Below are 19,587 nucleotides of genomic sequence, written 5' to 3' on the forward strand. Positions count from 1 at the left end.
AATGTCTTCTACCCCTTTCAGTTATTCCATTACTGCATTTGTCTGTTCACCATCTCCAAATCAAGATAGCTCTTGTTACTTGCTAAGGAAGCTTTGGGACCCTACACCTTGTGCTCTTAAATCAAGCTGACAAATGCAGGATCCCGTGGCTGCTTTCTTTCCATGTCTCTACCTCATGTCAGATTTATGTTTGGGACTAAAGGCAAGGTGTGTGACTATAAACCTGGATTTCCCATCACAAAGGATTTACCATGCAGCTAAAAATGCCTAACTTACAGGGCTCACCAAATGCACAGGCCTTTTTAATGTCTCTGGCCGTGGCCTCATGAACTCACATTGTCATATATTTTTGCAGAATCTGTAGAAGTGAGATATTTCTACATCCTTTTTAAGAAAAAGGATCCTCTATTCCAGTTGCATAGGTTCCAGGTTCATTAAAACTTAGATCTCCTTGTCATCATATACTTCTAAGTTCCTACTATGTGAATAAGGGGTGCAAAAATCTAAAAAAAACTCCCGAAGATAAGAATATGAGGCACACCTTTTTGTAGGTCTGGTGTAAGGGAAAGAGGAAGAAAGGATTACATTCTACTAGTTTTTATCTCTTTCTGTTTGGTCTTTATCGGGTGCCAGCCCCTTAATGGAGGGTTGATCCCTGTTCCTCATCCCTATGCCTGCCTTGTCAAGGCCATTAACTGTGGATTGAGGTTTTACATAGTGGAACGCAGGTACTGTTTTGTGGAATTAGCATTTTTAGGACGGTGTTTGTGGTCACTCTCCCTGCTTCTTCCTCATGGGGTCCCTTAACAGGTTTTATGGTATAGAGAAGGAAATAAAGAGGTCCCCAAATCACCCAGAAGGAAGATCAGACGTTAGAGGTTGCTTTACACATAGGGTGCCCTGTCCTGATAAACATCCGTCAGCGCTCGGCCAGGGCGACCTCTAAATCCATGCTACTAGCAGCCTCGGCGCAGCAGGGATGAACTTCTGCACGCTTGGGAGTTCTGGCGTGCGCAGTGGAAGGGGGGGCGAGGGCTGGGGGAGGAGATCGGAAGGGGAAAGGTAATCCCCGGCGTTTTCAGCATCCTCTTTTTAGAAAGAGTGAGTCTCTCCCAGGACAGCTGCTGTGGTCACACCACAAACTTAAAAGCCGCCCTCCTGTTTGGAGCGTGCCTTTCCTCGCCACCCTCTCCACCCCAAAGCTCCAGCTGGTGCCTCGCTCTCCGCCTGTCCCAGCGCGGCGCTCGGGGGAGGCAGCAGCGCCCCCTGCCTCCCGGCCTGGCCCCTGCGGCCGCAGCTTCCCGGCTCTGCCTGGGCTGCCGGCGGCTCCGCTGCTCAGCCGGAGCTGCGGCTCAGAGGAACGCACGCCGGTGCCCCGGGTCGCCGTCCCGCTGGACCTCAGTCTGCATCCCGTTCCTCTTTCCCCGAAAAGGCACCAGGAAAAGAGAGAGGGAGAGAAGTGTTAACAGCAGGTAAGTCTGGTTTGGGTCACCTGCTACTCCAGTGGGAGGGTGTTCTGGAGACTGCGGTGCTAAGCGGGGATAGCCGGGATTTGGGGGTGGCTGTGGGTCCGAAGTGGAGGATGAGCATAGTCTGGGAGATAAGGAACCGTCCTGAGACAGAGAAGGCTCCCAGGAGCGGACAGAGAGTAGGGCGCTCAGGGGAGCAGACGCGAAATCGGTGCGCAGTAAGCTCGGGGCCAGCTTCAGCCCGGCCCCTGGGGCGCAGTCCCACCCCGCCTCAGCAGCTGCGGAACCTTCTCCTCCCGAACCTCCGCCTAGCAGCACCGCACAAAGTTTTCCTCTTGAGACGCGTCCAGGAACTTTGCGCTCTCCCTGGCTTCCTCGTTCCCCCACCACCCCTCCTGGTCTGGGCAGCGCAGAGCGTCTATGAATGTGTCCCCGGCTTCCGCCGGCTGCAGGTTCATTTGGAGACGCTTTGGTCAGGAACATCCGGGGAGGACTTGACCAAAGGGCATCTGCGCCCTCGCTCGCTCCTTTCCCCGTTGGTCTGGGGGAAGGGAAAGGGGCAAGGAAGAAGGAAGGGAAGCGTGGTGGTTTTTGTTGTTGCGTTTTGGAAGAGGAATGGGCGACGCCTTTTTCCTCGCCGGGGAATCGCGACGCTTCGTCTGATGGAAGTGTGCATCCTTTTAGATTTAGAGGGAAAGTTGGAGTCAAACAGCAGCCACAAAGCTGGCTGTCTGAAATGTGGTTAAGGCAAAACACTCGGGGGATCCTTTTGTAGTAGTGGGCTGGGCTCGCTTTGGAAAGGCTGGATTTGACTCGTGCTGGGCATTTAACCAGAAGTGCGATCCCTCGGGTGTTTCCTCCCTGTTTCCGCCCAACGAGCCCAGAGTTAATGCGTTAATGGGCTACCCTGGTAGCGCACGGGCCGTTTTCGGCACTGATTCTCCTTCTCTGATGACTCGAGTTCAACCTCCTGGACTGAGTTGCTTTGCCTCCGTCCCAGTGCAAGAAGGGAAGTTGACAGGAGGAGGAGACGCTGCGCTGTGGCAGGGCGCTCTGGGATCCAGGGGACTGGACGAGAGCCGCGCGCCCGCAGCCGGGGCCGCTGGTGTCCGGGATTCCGAGTTATGGAGACAGGAGTTAAATAGCCGAACTTTCAGAGATTTCGCCTCGAGCGAAGCGGTAATAAAAGGCAAGCTTCTCTGCGTGGACTCATTTCATCACCAAAACCCCACCACTTCCCCCTTAGCTTAGTGCTACTTGCACAAGCAAAAGAAGAGGGGAGAAGACCTAAACGTTCCGGTTTAGCTAAAAAGGGTTCTCCTGCATGTGTGCGCTAGCAGGGGATGGCGGGGTGGGGGCGCGCAGAGACGAGGGGGAGGATTTCCTAACAGAGGGAAGGGTTGAGGCGGAGGTAGAGGAGAGGTCTGAGACATCTCCTGGGTCTGGTGCTGCTGCTATTGTGTAACCATGGCAACCGCGGGGGCAAGGGTGGTCAGAGCCTTCCCAGTTCTGCACATGGAAAGAAAAATGTGAAGGACAGAGAAGGGAGAGAGCCACATGTCATCACTCCAGTGATGCCTTCCCTTCTCCTTTTCCTTCTCCTTTTCCTTCTTCTCTGAGGCCAGACAGCAAAGAGGATGAGCAAGAAGACACACATGTCATCACTCCAGTGATGCCCTCCCTTCTCCTTTTCCTTCTCCGAGGCCAGACAGCAAGGAGGATGAGCAAGAAGATCGGGGTTGGGAGTGATCAGCCCCAGCTGGCCACTGCTTTAACCCACTCTGGTCTTCGAGTCTCTGAGACTCGCCCCAGCAGCTAAGACTGGTCAGGGGTGCCATCGCTGACAGGCGCAAAGTGATGGCCCTGGTCAGGGAGATGGGCAATGACCTTGGCTCTTGGAAGGGAAAGGCCAGGAAATACAGGAAGGTGATGTGGGACGAGATAAGAGTAGGGTCAAGGGCTGAGAGACAGTAAAACAGTACTGATTCGAATTGCCAACATTTCCAATGGAATTTGCCCAATTGTGAAATGGAAAGTTGCTAGAGAAGGGAAGAAACATTTCTCAAACACCTATTGTGTTTCAGGTGCTGTGAACTTTATCACAATTCATATCCTCAACAATATGATACAAATGTCATTATTCTCTTATTCTTTTCTTTTTGAACAGAAAAGAAAAAAAACAAAGACATAAAGAGTTATAAATGGGTATTGTCCCATTTTGGCTATTATATTCTTAACAAAGAATCATAATTCTTAAAAAATTGTATTGATGGGGGAATAAGCTAGGTAGTTATTATTTTAGAGTTGATAATAAATGAGATGCAAAAATGTTGCTTGATGTGCCCAAATATAAGCTAGTAAGGGACAGAGCTGAGATACGAACTGTTTCACCTGGGTTTGGGTCTCCTTTCAGAAACTTCAAGAAAGTTGTCATGACCCCACTTAATGGGAGGGCTTTCTAAGGTCAGTTATGATGCTGTATCTGTATCTGTTATCATTTACATGTGGAGAACACTCAAAATTTTAAATGCAATTCATGGTTGAGAATGAGAATGAACCACATCAAATCGATAAGCCCAGAATCATATGTATGTGATATTAATGATCTTTTCATACCTACAGGTTTCATTTTCCTTTGTAGGAATTATTAGTTTCTTTAACAGTGTCCGTAAAGGAAAAAAAAGAAAAAGAAAAAGAATTTATCAAATAGAAATCCCATGGTTGTGTTAAGAATATTTCCTGAGATTAGTTAAGTTTTCCTCAGTCTACTTATTGTCCTCATGACCTGAATACCTAAAAATTTACTTCGTATTTCAGTACCATTGGTTCACTTTTGTAGTTCGATCTGGTTACTTTCCTGTTGACGTTCTGAGATGGGAGGTTAAGAAAAAGTAACTGGCAATGTAAAATGTTTTGGAATTATCAGGAAACTATAATGGACACTAGCAGAAACTAATGATAAAAGATAGAAAAGTAATTGCTGTGGCTTTCTTTTGCCTTTCACCAGAATTGCCTTCATAGGTAAGTCTTTACTAATGATTTGCTTTATATTTTGCGGAAGGAAAATACACAAAGAAAAACTGAATTTGCAATCTGTCTTTTATGTGTGGGGAAGACTAGTAAGTGTGGGAATGGGAATTATATTTGGTGGCAGGGAAGGTCAGGAATATAAACAACTAGAAAGGCAGAGGAAGCACATCTTCTACTGTTTCCGACAGGCTAACAGACCGGACTTCAGGTTTGAACTTGAGTCACCAAGCTGATTTACTCTCACATATTTTTCTTTTCCAAAACTAAGAAGGATATTGCTTGGGGTTGAAGTTAAATTAATTAAATAAGTTTCATAGTCTCCAGTTATTCTTCATACTGTGCTCTCAATCCATTGCATGGACATTTGTTAACTATCAAAAGGGTTATCATAAACCAGAGGTGTCTCTGAAGATAACTTCGGGGGTTGGCAAGCATCTCTGTGTCTCAGTGTCTGTTTACTGTATTAATAGAGCTACTGGGCTAACTCATTACCATTTTTATTATGCCTGTGTAATATCAAATTCTCAATCTCAAGGGGAAGACATTCTAATTGGTGCTAGTTTAATGAATACTATGTCTTTGGGTTGTTTGTTATAGCTTCATTATTTTGGAAAAGCAAATGTTGACTCTGAACTTTGCTGTTCTGTTTGGGCGGTTCAATACATTGCTGACACATGTTCCTTCAGAATCATCCTTGTCAATTAATAAATAATTTTCTTCATGAACAAGAGTAACCATAGGCTTGTTTTGAAAAGTTCTTATTATTCTTCCTCTAAACATCTGGAGCTGTACAGAGTACTTAAGTAAAGTAGTATTTCAACACTCCATAACATAATCCTTGAAAGGAGAAACAAATATTCACATTTGTGGAATAAGTCATAATAACAATAATAATAATGATGATTTACTATGGGAAATAACATTGATCACATTCCCTCCCACCTCAAAACATGGTTTTAAAACAATTCCCTTTCTCCAGGAAACATAGCCAAAATCCTTTTTAATTTTTATAAGTTTGCCAGACCTGTCAAGCTAATAGTCTATTTTCGAACATTTGTATTCTTCTTTACTTTTTCTGTTTTTATGATCCTTTACTAGGTAATAAGAATCTTGAGGGTAGGAATTTGTCTTCCCTAACTTTTTATACCTTCATGTTGTTCAGTGCTGAACAAATTCTAAATAGTATTGAAGTATAACCAATTGTTTAAATAGGTAATAGTAATTTTGAATATTTTTATTGACTGTAAAAGTCAAATTAAAGATTTTGGAGTTTATAATTTACTTTCTCTGAGATTTTAGCAAAAAGGGTTATTTCTAATATTAGGGTTTTACCCCTCATAAAAAATTGTGAGAGACTGGGAGTTTTATGATAATTCAAAACACACAGGAATAGTGTAATGATCAGATCAGATAGAGTATATAAGAATACTAATTAAAGTTATTTAAAAATTATTTTTTGTAATTTTTAGAAGGACCCAATTAATAAAGATATGTATACATCATCTATGTCCATGTTAATTCATCCTAACTTTAAATACCTAAATAGTAACTAAAAAAAAAAAGATAAAAGAAAAGAATTCACCATAACCAAGAAATACACTGATAAACAATTGCAACAGTTTTGAGATTATTTTGATACTTGAGTGATATTAAGATTAGTAGACATTTATACATAGGTAAACATCTATACATAGGTAAGTCATTTTAAAAAGCTGACATTATAATGAAGTATACTGTTTACATTTGCATTTTAATAATTTTGATGATTTTCAATCCATCATTATTAATATTGGATGCTTTAGTTCTATGTTCATGTTTAATAATTTTAATAGCCATCAACCAAGTCATCTTTAACTAGCATGCTAATCTTTCACTGGTCAGTTTATTCAGTTTGCTCACTCGTTTGCAAAGCTCAATAAGCTACAAAGATTACCTTCTTTTTCTCCCCTCCTTTTTCCATGCTGTACTCTTTGGAAGGAGGTCAGCATGCTTAGCCCACACTTCAGGAGTAGAGAGTTAAGTTTCTCTTCCTTGTGGGCAGAATAGCTACATACATTACTTGAAATTATTGTGCATGGAAGAATTGTCTTTTCCTCCCTACTTATTAATTTATTCAATCTCTTATTTACACTAGCATACTATCATGGTTATTTATTTTATACTTGTGTTATAATCAATACTACTTAATTTAATTTATTTATTTATTACTCAAATTTTTCCAGCTTTGGCCTCTGGGAGCTCTTTCAATTGGCTCCTCTGTCTTTTCAATACACCCCTAGCAGTTTGTGTGTGTGTGTGTGTGTGTGTGTGTGTGTGTGTGTGTGTGTTGTGAGCATGTCTTTATTTTTTGTCATTTCAAGATGCTGTAGGCTCACCCTGATCCAGTCCTGGAATGAGCCATTTCTCCAAAGGTGTCTGGTTCTTTCTATTGGATAACAATATTAGAAAGCAAGATTGGCGTGGTGTAGCATTTCACATCGGATAAGCCTGAGGAGCCCTATCTCACTATCTTAGCCAGGTAATCAAGGTCAACATCACCAGTGGGTGGTAAATCATGTTGATAGCTTATGCCCTTGATATTATTGAATTAAAATGAAAATTTACCTCTGTGATCTTTCTCCCTAAACTCATATCTTCAATCTAAGCACAAGAAAAACATCAGATAACTTACACTAGAGTAGCATTCGACAAAATACCTGATCAGTAATCTTCACACCTGTCTTCAAAACAAAGAAAGTCATCAATTCTTAGCACAAATGAACAAAACCAAACAAACAAAAGAGTCAAAATAAGCAAGGGAAGTCTGAGAAACTGTTACAGCATGAGAAGCCTAAGCCTAAAGAGATATGACAACTAAATGTAATATAGTATCCTGCATGGGACCCTGGAGCAGGGAAAAAAAATGTTAGATTAAAACAAAGAGAATCTGAATAATATATGGACTTTGATTGTTGAAAATGTGTCACTATTGATTCATTAATTGTAAAAAATGTCCATACCAATGTAAAATATAAATTATAAGAAAAACGGGATGTGGTTTATGGCAGACTTATCTGTACTATTTTCTCAATGTTTCTGTAAATTTAAAAGTATTCAAAAAAATAAAGTCTATCTTAAATGTTGTATTTAAATTATATAGTGGAAAACTTTACTAATAGTGAACCATTCTCTGGTGTCAATAAGATTAATGCATGTATTAGTCATTTTCACACTGCTATGAAGAAATATCCAAGATTGAGTAATTTATAAAGGAAAGAGGTTTCGTTGACTTACAGTTCCACATGGCTGGGGAGACCTCAGGAAACTTATAGCAGAAGGGGAAGCAAACACGTCCTTCTTCACATGGCAGCAGGAGAGAGAAGTGCAGAGTGAAAGAGGGAATAAACCCTTATAAAACCCTTATGTCTTGTGAGAACTCACTCACTATCATGAGAACAGCATGGGAAAACTGCTCCCATGATCTAATCACCTTCCATGAGGTCCCTCCCCCAACACGTAGGGATTACAATTCAGATTACAATTCAACATAAGATTTGAGTGGTGACACAGTGCCAAACCATATCATTCTGACCCTGGCCCCTCTCAAATGTCATCTTTATCACATTTCAAAACACAATTATGCCTTCCCAACAGTTCCCCAAAGTCTAAACTCATTTCAGCATTAACTCAAAAGTCCAAGTCCATAGTCTCATCTGAGACAAAGCAAGTCTCTTCCAGATATGCACCTGGAAAATCAAAAGCAAGTTACTTACTTCAAAATATAATTGGGGTACAGGCATTGGGTAAATGCTCCCATTCCAATTGGAGAAATTGGCCAAAATGAAGCTACAGGCACATGCAAGTCTAAAATTCAATAAAGTAGTCATTAAACCTTAAAGTTCCAAAATGATCTCATTTGACTCCATGTCTCATATCCAGGTTATGCTGATACAAGAGGTGGGCTCTCAAAGCCTTGGGAAGCTCTGCTCCTGTGGCTTTTCAAGGTACAGCCCCAGTCCTGGCTGCTTTCACAGGCCAGCATTGAGTGTCTGTGGCTTTTCCAGCACAGTGCAAGCTGTCAGTGGATCTACCATTCTGGAGTCTTGAGGATGGTGGCCCTCTTCTCACAACTTCATTATGCAGTGCCCCTACAGGAGGCTCTGGCCACTACTCCATTACTTTGTGGGGCTCTCACCCCACATTTCCCTTCTGTACTTCCCTAGCAGAGGTTCTCCATGAGGGCTCTTCTCCTGCAGCAGACTTCTGCCAGGACATCCAGGCATTTCCATACATCCTGTGAAATCTAGGCAGAAGTTCCCAAATCTCATTCTTGACTTCTTTGCACCTGCAGGACCAACACCACATGGAAGCTGCCAAGACTTAGATTGCACCCTCTGAAGCAATGGCCTGAGCTGTAACTTGGCCCCTTTTAGCCACAGCTGGAGCACCTGGGACACAGGGCACCAAGTCTGAGGCTGCACACAGCAGGGAGGCCCTGGATCGAGCCCATGAAAAGTTTTTCTTCTAGGCCTCCAGGCCTGTAACAGGAAGGGCTGCTGTGAAGTCTCTGACATGCCCTGGAGACATTTCCACATTGTCTTCATGATTAACATTTGGCTCCTAGTTACTTATGCAAATTTCTGCTGTGAGCTTAAATTTTTCCTCAGAAAATGAGTTTTTCTTTTCTGTTGCATCGTCAGGAGGCAAATTTTCAAAATTTTTATGCTCTGCTAACTCTTGAGCCCTTTGCCAGTTAGACATTTTTTCTGCCAGATACTCTAAATCATCTCTCTCAAGTTCAAAGTTCCATAGATCTCTAGGGCTGAGGCAAAATGCCACCAGTCTCTTTGCTAAAACATAGCAAGAGACACCTTTATCCAGTTCCCAACAGATTTCTCATCTCTGTCTAAAACCACCTCACTTGCACTTCATTTTTCATATCATTATAAGCATTTTGGTCAAAACCATTCAACAAGTCTCAGAAGTTCCAGACCTTCTCACATCTTCCTGTCTTCTTCTGAGCCCTTCACACCATTCCAACCTCTGCCTGTTACCCAGATCCAAAGTTGCTTCCACATTTTCAGGTGTCTTTACAGCAGCACCACACTACCCAGTACCAATTTACTGTATTAGCTTGTTTTCATGCTGCTATGAAGAAATACCTGAGACTGGGTAATTTCTAAGGAAAGAAGTTTAATTGACTCACAGTTCCACATGGCTGGGTGGGCCTCAGGAAACTTACAATCATGGCAGAAAGGGAAGCAAACATGTCCTGCTTCACATGGCAGCAGGAGATAGAAGTGCAGAGAGAAGTGGGGGAAAGCCCCTTATATACCATCAGATCTCATGAGAACTCACTCACTATCACGAGAACAGCATGAGGGAACTCCCCCCCATGATCTAATCACCTCCCATGTGATCCCTCACACAACACATGGGTATTACAATTTGGATTACAATTCAAGATGAGATTTGGGTGGGACACAGAGCCAGACCATATCAGTGCCTTTCAACTGAATGCTTATGTTTTCCTCTACTTCCATTTACCACTTTGCTGCCATTTTTTCTGTTGATAATAAATACTATCATAATAAATAAATACTATAAATTAGCTATTCTTGTAATTACTTATTTTTCTAATAAAATAACATATTTGAATTACTAAAAACATTCAGATTTCAAATTATGATTATAATCATAGGCTCTCATGCAAAAAAATGCTATTTATTAGTCATCTCTATAAATCAATCTTAAGCATTTAAAAAATATGTGTATTTTTTACGTCTGTCTTTGCTATTTTAATGATATTGACAAGACACAACATCAGTGCCAGATGTTTTAAATTCTAGATGATGATTATGCTTCCGAGATTCTTGCCAAAATTACTGTGTGACTACTTACTCTTTTTTTCTCTTTCAATCTCAATAACATCTACCACATTAAGTGCTTCAAAAATCACTCTCCATCAAATATTATATGTATAATATATATACCATGACAATTTTGAATATTGAATTATACCCAAGAGGCTTCTACCTCCCCCCAAAATAACTTTGAGAAGCTGAAACTTACATGTGTTCCAGACAATATAGAGTGGGCAGCAAATATGGCTACAATCTTACTGTCTCCCTATTATATTTTACACATATATGTGCATATCTATACACACATAAACCATGTCTGAATACATGCACTATGCAGTCATGTATTACTTAATGACAGGGATATGTTCTGAGGAATATGTTGTTAGGCAATTTTGTCATTGTGCAAACATCATAGAATGAACCTACGCAAACCTAGATGGTATAGCCTATTGCTCCTAGGCTACAAATCTATACAGCATGCTACTATACTGAATATTGTAGGCAACTATGACACAGTGTGAAGTATTTGTGTTTCTGAACATAACCAAACATAGAAAAGATATGGTAAAAACATGATATTATACTTTTGGGACAACCGTGATATATGTGATCCATTTTCAAATAAAACATTGTATACATCACATGACTGTACAGATATATCTCTAAATGTCAATTCTCTCTCTCTCTCTCTATATATATATATATCTAGATATATATCTAGATATATCTAGATATATATATCTAGATATATATATCGATATATCTAGATATATATATATATATCAAAGAGAATCTGAATAATATATATATCTATATATATCTATATCTATATATATATGTATACACATACACACACACACGTATATACATGTGACTTTACACATTATTCCTTCTCTTCCTTGTGTTCCAAATTGCTGATTTTTTTAATTGAGTTTTACTGTCTCTCGGGAAGATTTCCTTCAGTCAGACCCAAAGTTGTTTTCTCTTTTCCATATTAGCTTTTATATATACCAAAGTCATACTCTTTTTACCTTATATTTATACTTATTTAATTTTGTGCCTGATTCTGTGCTTTACAGTTAACTGGAGTTTCTGCTGGATTTGTGTTATACTGGGGCAATGGCTGAAAGTTTAGGCATGCTTTTTTATTTCTGGTTTTAGTTTGTATGAGTCATAGCATACAAAACACATTTCGAGAACTTGCTTGGAAAAAGTCATGGAACCTGATCCCAGAATGTGTGACTAAAGGGTGATACCCCACTGAATTTTCTGAAACAATAGAAGTGTCTGAAAAGACTAAGATCGATATGACTAATATGCTATGGACTCTTAATAGAATCTTGAATTTTGGGTTTAAATTTCTGTTACACAAAGTAAATTTAAAAATGTTTCAAAGAGTGATCTTGTGTTGACAACTTAGCTCAATCCAACAGAGGGATGAAGCAATATAATATTCTGACTAAAACTTTTTAAATGCATACTCAATTTGCACACTAGTTATGTGCAACTCACTTTTTTTGTATAGACTCATGTTGTCTACCTCTTTTTTTAAAATTTCCATCAATATATCTTCGTGATGGCTTGTGAATATATAATCATAATGAGAGTACTAGTTTTAAAAATTTATTTGTAAATGAAAATAACCATCTCAAATATTAACAAGATTTTAGGTTTGACTTTACACACAAGAGAGTGAATTCTTTATATATTTTTGCAATTATATATATTAACTTTATCCTGACATATTTTAAAATTCAAAATTCATTGTTTTGACCACACTATCTTAGGTCTTGTCTCTTCATATATTTATATAGCTCCCCATCATAACCGAATTCATTGTTATATGTTTCTTCCCAAGCAGATTGGCCAATTATAAAAGTAGCCAGATTATTCTGTCTGAAAAATGACCTGCATGGTAAAAGAGTGTAAGCCAAATTATTTATAATTTGGAAATGGAAGTTAATACAAATTAAGAAATTATAGTAGTAGATTTTGAAATTGACTTCCATCACCTGTAAAGTAGCTGTTCAAAAGCACTTATACGGGATGTACAGACGAGTGAATAACATTTCCCTTTCTTTGGCTTGATTCACATTTCACAGAGCTGTGGGGATTGTTGACTTAGACTTCACTATGATGAGGTTTGGCAGAGAGCATTCATTGTTCGGGTTTTCAAAAGGGCAAGTTTTTGGCCAGAATAACTTGCAAAGAGAAGGAATGCTATGCTTACACATGTGTACTCAATAAACCTTCAGAGAGCCTGGGCTAAGATATTACAGGATTCCTCACCCTATCCCAGCCCCAGTCTCTGGATGTTGATTGTTTAGAAGCCTTCTTTTGTTGTGTCACTATCACGTGTCTTTTCATATTTCAGGAAATAGTACTTTGATTCATATTTCAGAAGTTAATAGTGTACAGTGAATAGTCATTTCATATCCTGTGCACTTTCACTCGAATTATTAAAAATCACAATCACATTCAGGCCTACTTTCCCCTACTATTTAGCAGTACAAAACCATCATCTCCATGTCAATGAACAATCATTGTTTTGTATAATTGCAACCCTTTATTACATTCAATAATCGTACATGAAGATTTTGAGTTTTACTTTACTAACTGGGTACAGACACTATTGAAGTATATGTGTGCTTTAAGTTGATAGTGTATTAGGATGAGAAAAATCTACTGTAAATTTCCTAAATTGATAAGCAGAGCAAACCAGCATTAGCCATGTGGAGCAGGCATATGGGTCTACAGTTTTGCTGTGCTCTTTTCCTAAGGGGCTCTGGCTATGATTTTCCCTTTCAACTGGAATAATTTTATATATTTTATTGCTACCAACTCTCCCAGCCATCAACCGATGCCTCTACTCCCTACCCCACAGACACCCACTTAATCTTACCTGGAAAATATTTTTTCATTCAAAATCTACCCACTTGTTTTTAAGATCTCTTTCAGTCCCCAGTAGCTCTTGCACTCTCCCTTACTTCTAGTGCCACAGGATTATTTTCAAGGATACAAACCAAATGGTTGTTACCTAGGTATCTTTTTTCCATATTCTTATAGCATATTACCAAGTCTTGCACAAAATAAGTGCACAGTTTCGAATACTTGATTGAAATTAATCCATTCAGAATCTAATGCATCTGTTTTTTTGTCTTGTGACAACTTGGGCTATGGATCTTATCACAAAGCTTATGTCACTCCTATATTTCCCATATATTTATATTGCTCTTGAAGCCCTCCTAACTCCAGCTCCCCTTTTGTCTCTTCTTTAATGAGTATTTATTGTGCACCTGCTACATGCCAGGCATTATAATAGTCACTGATGAAACACAGATGAAAAAACATGGCTGGTGCCCTGAAGTAGACAATTTTAAAAGAATTCTTTATCACCATGGGTTAAATCACATATCCTTATGGTATCAAACACAAATCAACAAAAGGTCCTATTTGTGGTCTTGGTCTTTTTTCTCTACATCCTATGCTTAATTACATCACCTTCTTCCTCACCTGCTTTTATCTATGTGGAGGTCATGTTCAGAGTATTATCTCCATCCTTCCTTTCTTGGGTCCCAGCTATTTCAGCACACCAGGAGCCCTGGCTCGACACCTGAAATTAGTCCTGATTATTCAGTATTTCAGTTATAAAGGCAGTCACTCACTTTAGTAACTAAAAGTGTCAGAGTCATTGATTAGTTTAATTTTCAATGGGGACTTTAAAGTATGGAAACGAATGTGGTGCAGTGGCCAAGATTATGGGCTGTGAAAGCAGACATCCTGGGTCCAGATACTAGCTCTGTCAGCTCTTAGTTGTGTGATTCAGGCAAGTTACTTTCTACATCTCAGTATCCCATTTTTTAATTGGAGTTCATGAAAACACTAATCTCACAGAGTTATCGTGAGGAATACATGGGTTAATATAAGGAAACCAAATACTATATGGCATATTACAATAGCTGTATGTTACTTTGTCTTTTTCTTACACAGACTGTGCATATTACAATAGATCGAATTGCACTCCGTTTGCCTGCCTTTCTATTTTTTATCTGCTGAGTTTCATCCATTTCATTCAAAGAGCAGCTCCTTGGTGGCCTACTTCAAGTATATACTTTCATAAGAGAATGGTGTTTTAGAATTGAGTATCCCATCTGTTTTGGCACGGAAGTGTGTTTCAAGGGATAATTTTGGGGCACAGTGCAATAGATCATGCTACAGTGATGTGAAGAAGAAGCCAGGACAGAGTACACCCTTAATACTAGTTGCCACAGAAGAATCAGCCAGTTATAGAAGCTGATCAGCAAGTAGTAAAAGCCTTACGCACCCTCCTCTGAATTCCCAGGCTTATTTCCTAGCATCTTTCTGTTCACTTTTAAACTATCTACTACTGGATTCATAACATTACATATTTTTTTGCTCCAGTTATCCACCCTCAAATGTTCAATGTATATTTGTTCAATTCTCTCCCTTTTCTCTCTCTCTATTTCTCTCTCTCTCTCTTGCTCTTTAACCCAATGCATAGTTATTTATTTAGCCTTCCAAATTGGGTCTGCTCTCATTCTCATCTGCTTGCCCACAGTTTACTTCCACTGTGTGATTACAACCTTGTTTCTTTTGTGCCTTGTTCCTTATGCCTTTTCTAACCAGGTATTGCTCTTGGGATCTTTTGTTAAATGCTCTCACTACTCTGCTGTTTCAGAATATTCTATTTTAGTCTCCCTCATAAGAAAGTGAGGGGAAACAAAATGACCTAATTCACCATCCACTCACTCAAGGATCTGGAACTCAGCCCAGAAACATTCTCCATAGTCTCATGCCCAGAGACGGGATCGTTTGTAGACCACACACCAGTGCTCAAATTGCTCTACTTGAGCTGTCTAGTTACTGAGAGAGCCCAGAATGCTTGCTTCCTAAATTTGGGCTTCAGAGGACCATGTAGGAACCTGCAGTACAGCACTTGTGCGATCAAGTTGCCTAATAGAAGCTAAGCACTCATCCCGCAAGAAGCAAGTTTAGGGAGAACCCAGAGATAAATGAATAACTTCTGCATCTGTAGGGAATCTAATGTGCAAAGTACATCTTTGTTCCATGCTGCTTTATCTGCTTGGCCATTCCTTAGAATACAGTTTAATAGAAACAGCAAAGTTGTTAATCAATGATGTTTTCCAGAAATTGAACTTAAAGGTCACTTCAGCTTCTGAGCAAGTTGAAGTGAAACTGAATAATGTTCTGATTATTTTATGAGAAAATACTTGTTGAATGCTTTTCTTGGTATGGTTTCAAATTGGTCTATTCCCATAATTGTCTCTTTTGCTTTTGAGTGCTCATCAATATATCAGATTTTAATAATAATTTACAAAACCCTATCTACAGAAAGTGAAATGTTTTAGAGATAGGATACATAAGAATTACTCTAAATATTTTCTAAGTAATCACAAATAATTATTTAGTGATTTCTAAATAATCACTCTACAGTGTTCATCTTGGGAATATTAAATATTGCCCTATGTTTGCAGATACATTGGTGTAAAATGTTTCTTGTACTCCTTCTAGTGCAGAGGGAAAAGAAGCCTTTACTCATACATATGTGTGTCTATATATGTATGTGTGTGTCTGTCTCTATATATATAAACATACACACACACACACACACCCACATACACACCCACTTTAGCGGTGTACACACACCGCTTTAGCATGTGTCATTTTCTTTTCCCTGAGTCCTTAAGGATAATTTTGTTAGAGCAAATCAAGAGAAGGAAACAATTTTAAAGACTAAAACTGAGTCAATTCAATTCAAAGTTCATTTTTTTATTTTTCCTTTTTTATATATAAATTCACTCATTCCTTATGTACTTTTATTTATTACTTTAGTGAATACGTATTATAAATATGCTGGCTTGATTCTCTGTGAGATTTTTAGTAAATGAGATAAACAATATTAATTTTTAATTATTTTGTGGGCGACATAAAGGGTGTCCTTTTTCAAATTATTACCTTTAGGTGTTATTCAAGGGACCTGCCTATCAAACAGTGGGTTTTCTGAGTAGTTCCAGGTCACTAAGGAAAAGTTGATCTTGATCAAGATAATAATGGTTGTTCCAGGTCCATAGCCCAGGAATGAACACAGGTAGGGAAGATGGACCAATCCTAGGACTAACATGTGGGTTCTTACTTTTTGAGGCCCCCATAATTCCCGGGTTTCCCCTGACTGTTCCTTTTCTAGCTCCATCATGGTTGCTTTCTCCTCCTCTCACTACATTCTCTTTGTCCATGGTTCTGTTCTTTTTCTCTCTATAGACTTTGTTCACTGACCCATTCACTTTGCTCATTCCAGTTATTATTTAAATGGGAAATACACACAAATTATTAACTCTAACCTCTCAGTTTTGATGCTTTTCCAGTAGGCCCTAGTCTGCAGCAATGGATCATCCACTTAAGGGTTTACATTCTTACGATTTCACCATATGCCTTCTCCTACTGGTTGTGACTTCTTATGCACAAGTGTGTACACTGTATTTTGGTGGAAAGAAAGCTCACTTTTGAGGCACAATTACAATTATTCTATTAATTATTTGAGAAAATTGGAGTTATTTAACTGTATCAGCCTTAGTATACTTATATATTGAGATAGAGGTAAATGACAATTTTGCATCCAAAATGCAATGAGTTTTAAAGAGAGTATATAAAGAAATAATCTATTCTGGTGCCTGACACCATTGTTATTTTAAAAGTCAACACTAGTGTTTTGATGTTTTCTCACCAGTATATATTAAGCATGTTCTATTGGTTGCAGAAACTTGAAATGCTAGGACTTGGAATTTGAATTTTATTCCATAGTTGATGGGAAACCACTGAATATTTTTGAACATTGAAATAACCCAAGAATTAGTGTCTTGGGAAGATGAACCTATGAATAATTTTCAAGGAGATTAATTAACCCTTTCACATATGTGATATGGGCTAGATTATTGTAATGGTAATGAGAATATAAAAGAAGGATACCAGAAAAATTATAAGAAATAATTTATTAGACTATTATGTCAGACTTTTAACTGCCTGATATTCATATGGTTTATGATTTTGCCCTATTCTATATTCAAATCACTCTGCCTGACATAGAACTTTTTATATACCTCTCAGGATCTAGATTCCCTGAGATTCAAACCTTCCCATTGATATTACACTTTTTGAAATGATTGTTGTATTGTTCCCAAAATTCACAATGGAACAAGAAATATCTTTCCACACACATAGAAGTCTGAGGTCAGACTGGATTCTAGCAATATATAGAATACCTCATGATCTTTTTCCTGCTAAAGGAAGATGACTGTTTCAGACTACTAAAATAATGAGATACAGAAAATAGGTTTGTACAGGCAGCAACTTTCAAACATATATCATAGAACTAGAAATAGAAACCAATGGTAATCTTACTAATATTTATTTTGTGAAATAAAGTAATGAATACTTATTTTGTTATCATGTATGTTTAATATTTAGGGCCCAGCATTGCTCATGCTGTTCATCATGAATGGAATTCCTTCTTTCTCTCTCTCTCTCTTTTTAAAATCTTTTGCTATTCTATTTTTTAAAAACCAAATCACATCTCATCTTCTCTGTCCATCAGAATACCGAACCAGATCACATATATACTGAACTTATTTTTATTTTCACATTCACAAACACACATTCACACATCAAAATAAATAATTTAAATTTAAAATTATTTTATATGGACACTGTCTCACTAGCAATCTATGAGTTCGTAAGAACTGATAGTTCCACATTTCATATTCATTCTGTGTGATACCTAGCATAGTGATCAATAGTTGATTTGTAATTGCAAATGAAAAAAAAGTAAGTAGAGTTTTGAGAAAAGAATCTAAAATCCTGAGTTGTATGTAGCATCAGTAAAATATTTTTGTTTAAATAAATAATGAAATAGATACCACAGCTCTTCTTTTCCAATTTTTGTTAGAATCAGAAAGACTTAAAATGATTATCTTTTTCTCAATCAAAGATATCCAAAATCAGTCTCTTAGGTGGCAGTATTGATTTAATTTAAAACGTGTTAGATGGAAGGATGGACATTTTAACCTCCATAACACTAAGTTGATAAACTATGAAAATGTTCTAAGTACTCTATTTTGCCTCCTTACTATCAGCCCATTTCGCTTTAGGTTATCTTCATTCAAAAGAATGTTAGGAGCAAAATATACTATGTGAAAGTAGCAGACAACCTATTAGTGTTCAGAAAACAGTGTCTCTAAAGTTCAATTTTATTCTAAATACATTAAATTAGTGCATATCCACTAAATAATTTTTGAATTTCTCCAACAAGCTGCATTTTGTTAAAATTTGTTTAACAGAACTAGTGTCTGAAGGTTTTTCTTTGTTTGTTTCTTTGTTTTGTTTAATTTCAGTCTTGGACATAATTGGAGTATAAGCCTGACAAACTGTCGGTTTCAGAATATTTATTTGAATATCCTTCTAATTAATAAGCTAATGATAAAATAAATTTTTTCTAATGTATCTCATGGATATGTATCTCATGATACATGTATAATGTATCAGAAATAATGATAAATATTTTTTCTAATTTATTTCATGAACTCATAGTATTTCAGAATAAAAAAGCAAACTGAGATATTGTCTGAATTTCTTAATTTTATATGGACAACTCAGCACAAGCTGGTTTGAATTCCTTCCCCTGCCCCAACGCTTTACTGCCCTCCTTCTTTCTCTCTTTCGCTCTTTCTTTCTTTTTCTTTCTTTCTTTCTTTGTTTCTTTTTCACCTTTCCTTCCTTAAACATGAATATATATGTGTGTATACACACACACATATATATATATATATAATTTAAGATAAGTGCTAAGTGTTCAGAGGGGAATAGCTCTGGGCTTGGGTAATTCATAATCCAATTCTTAGGTTGGTGCAAAAGTAATTAAAATTAAAAAAAAAAAAAAATTGCAGAAACCGCAATTACTTTTGCACCAATCTGAGACACTAGTTGTAATGTGCTCATAGTCACATGACTGAGTTATCACAGAGCTGAGATTACAACTGAAGCCTCTTCATTCCCACAAGAGTAAATTTTTTGCTTCTTACTGAGGTTGACAACTAATTTAGAAAGAAGCCTGTACTGCCAGAATTGTTGACATTTACATCAAAGCATGGTGACAACTAACAGTCACAGAGGTGTTTTAAAATAAGAATTAAAAATAGATCATACATTGATAA

This window comes from Symphalangus syndactylus, chromosome 6 (assembly GCF_028878055.3).
Source record: "Symphalangus syndactylus isolate Jambi chromosome 6, NHGRI_mSymSyn1-v2.1_pri, whole genome shotgun sequence".
In the NCBI taxonomy this organism is placed as follows: domain Eukaryota; kingdom Metazoa; phylum Chordata; class Mammalia; order Primates; family Hylobatidae; genus Symphalangus; species Symphalangus syndactylus.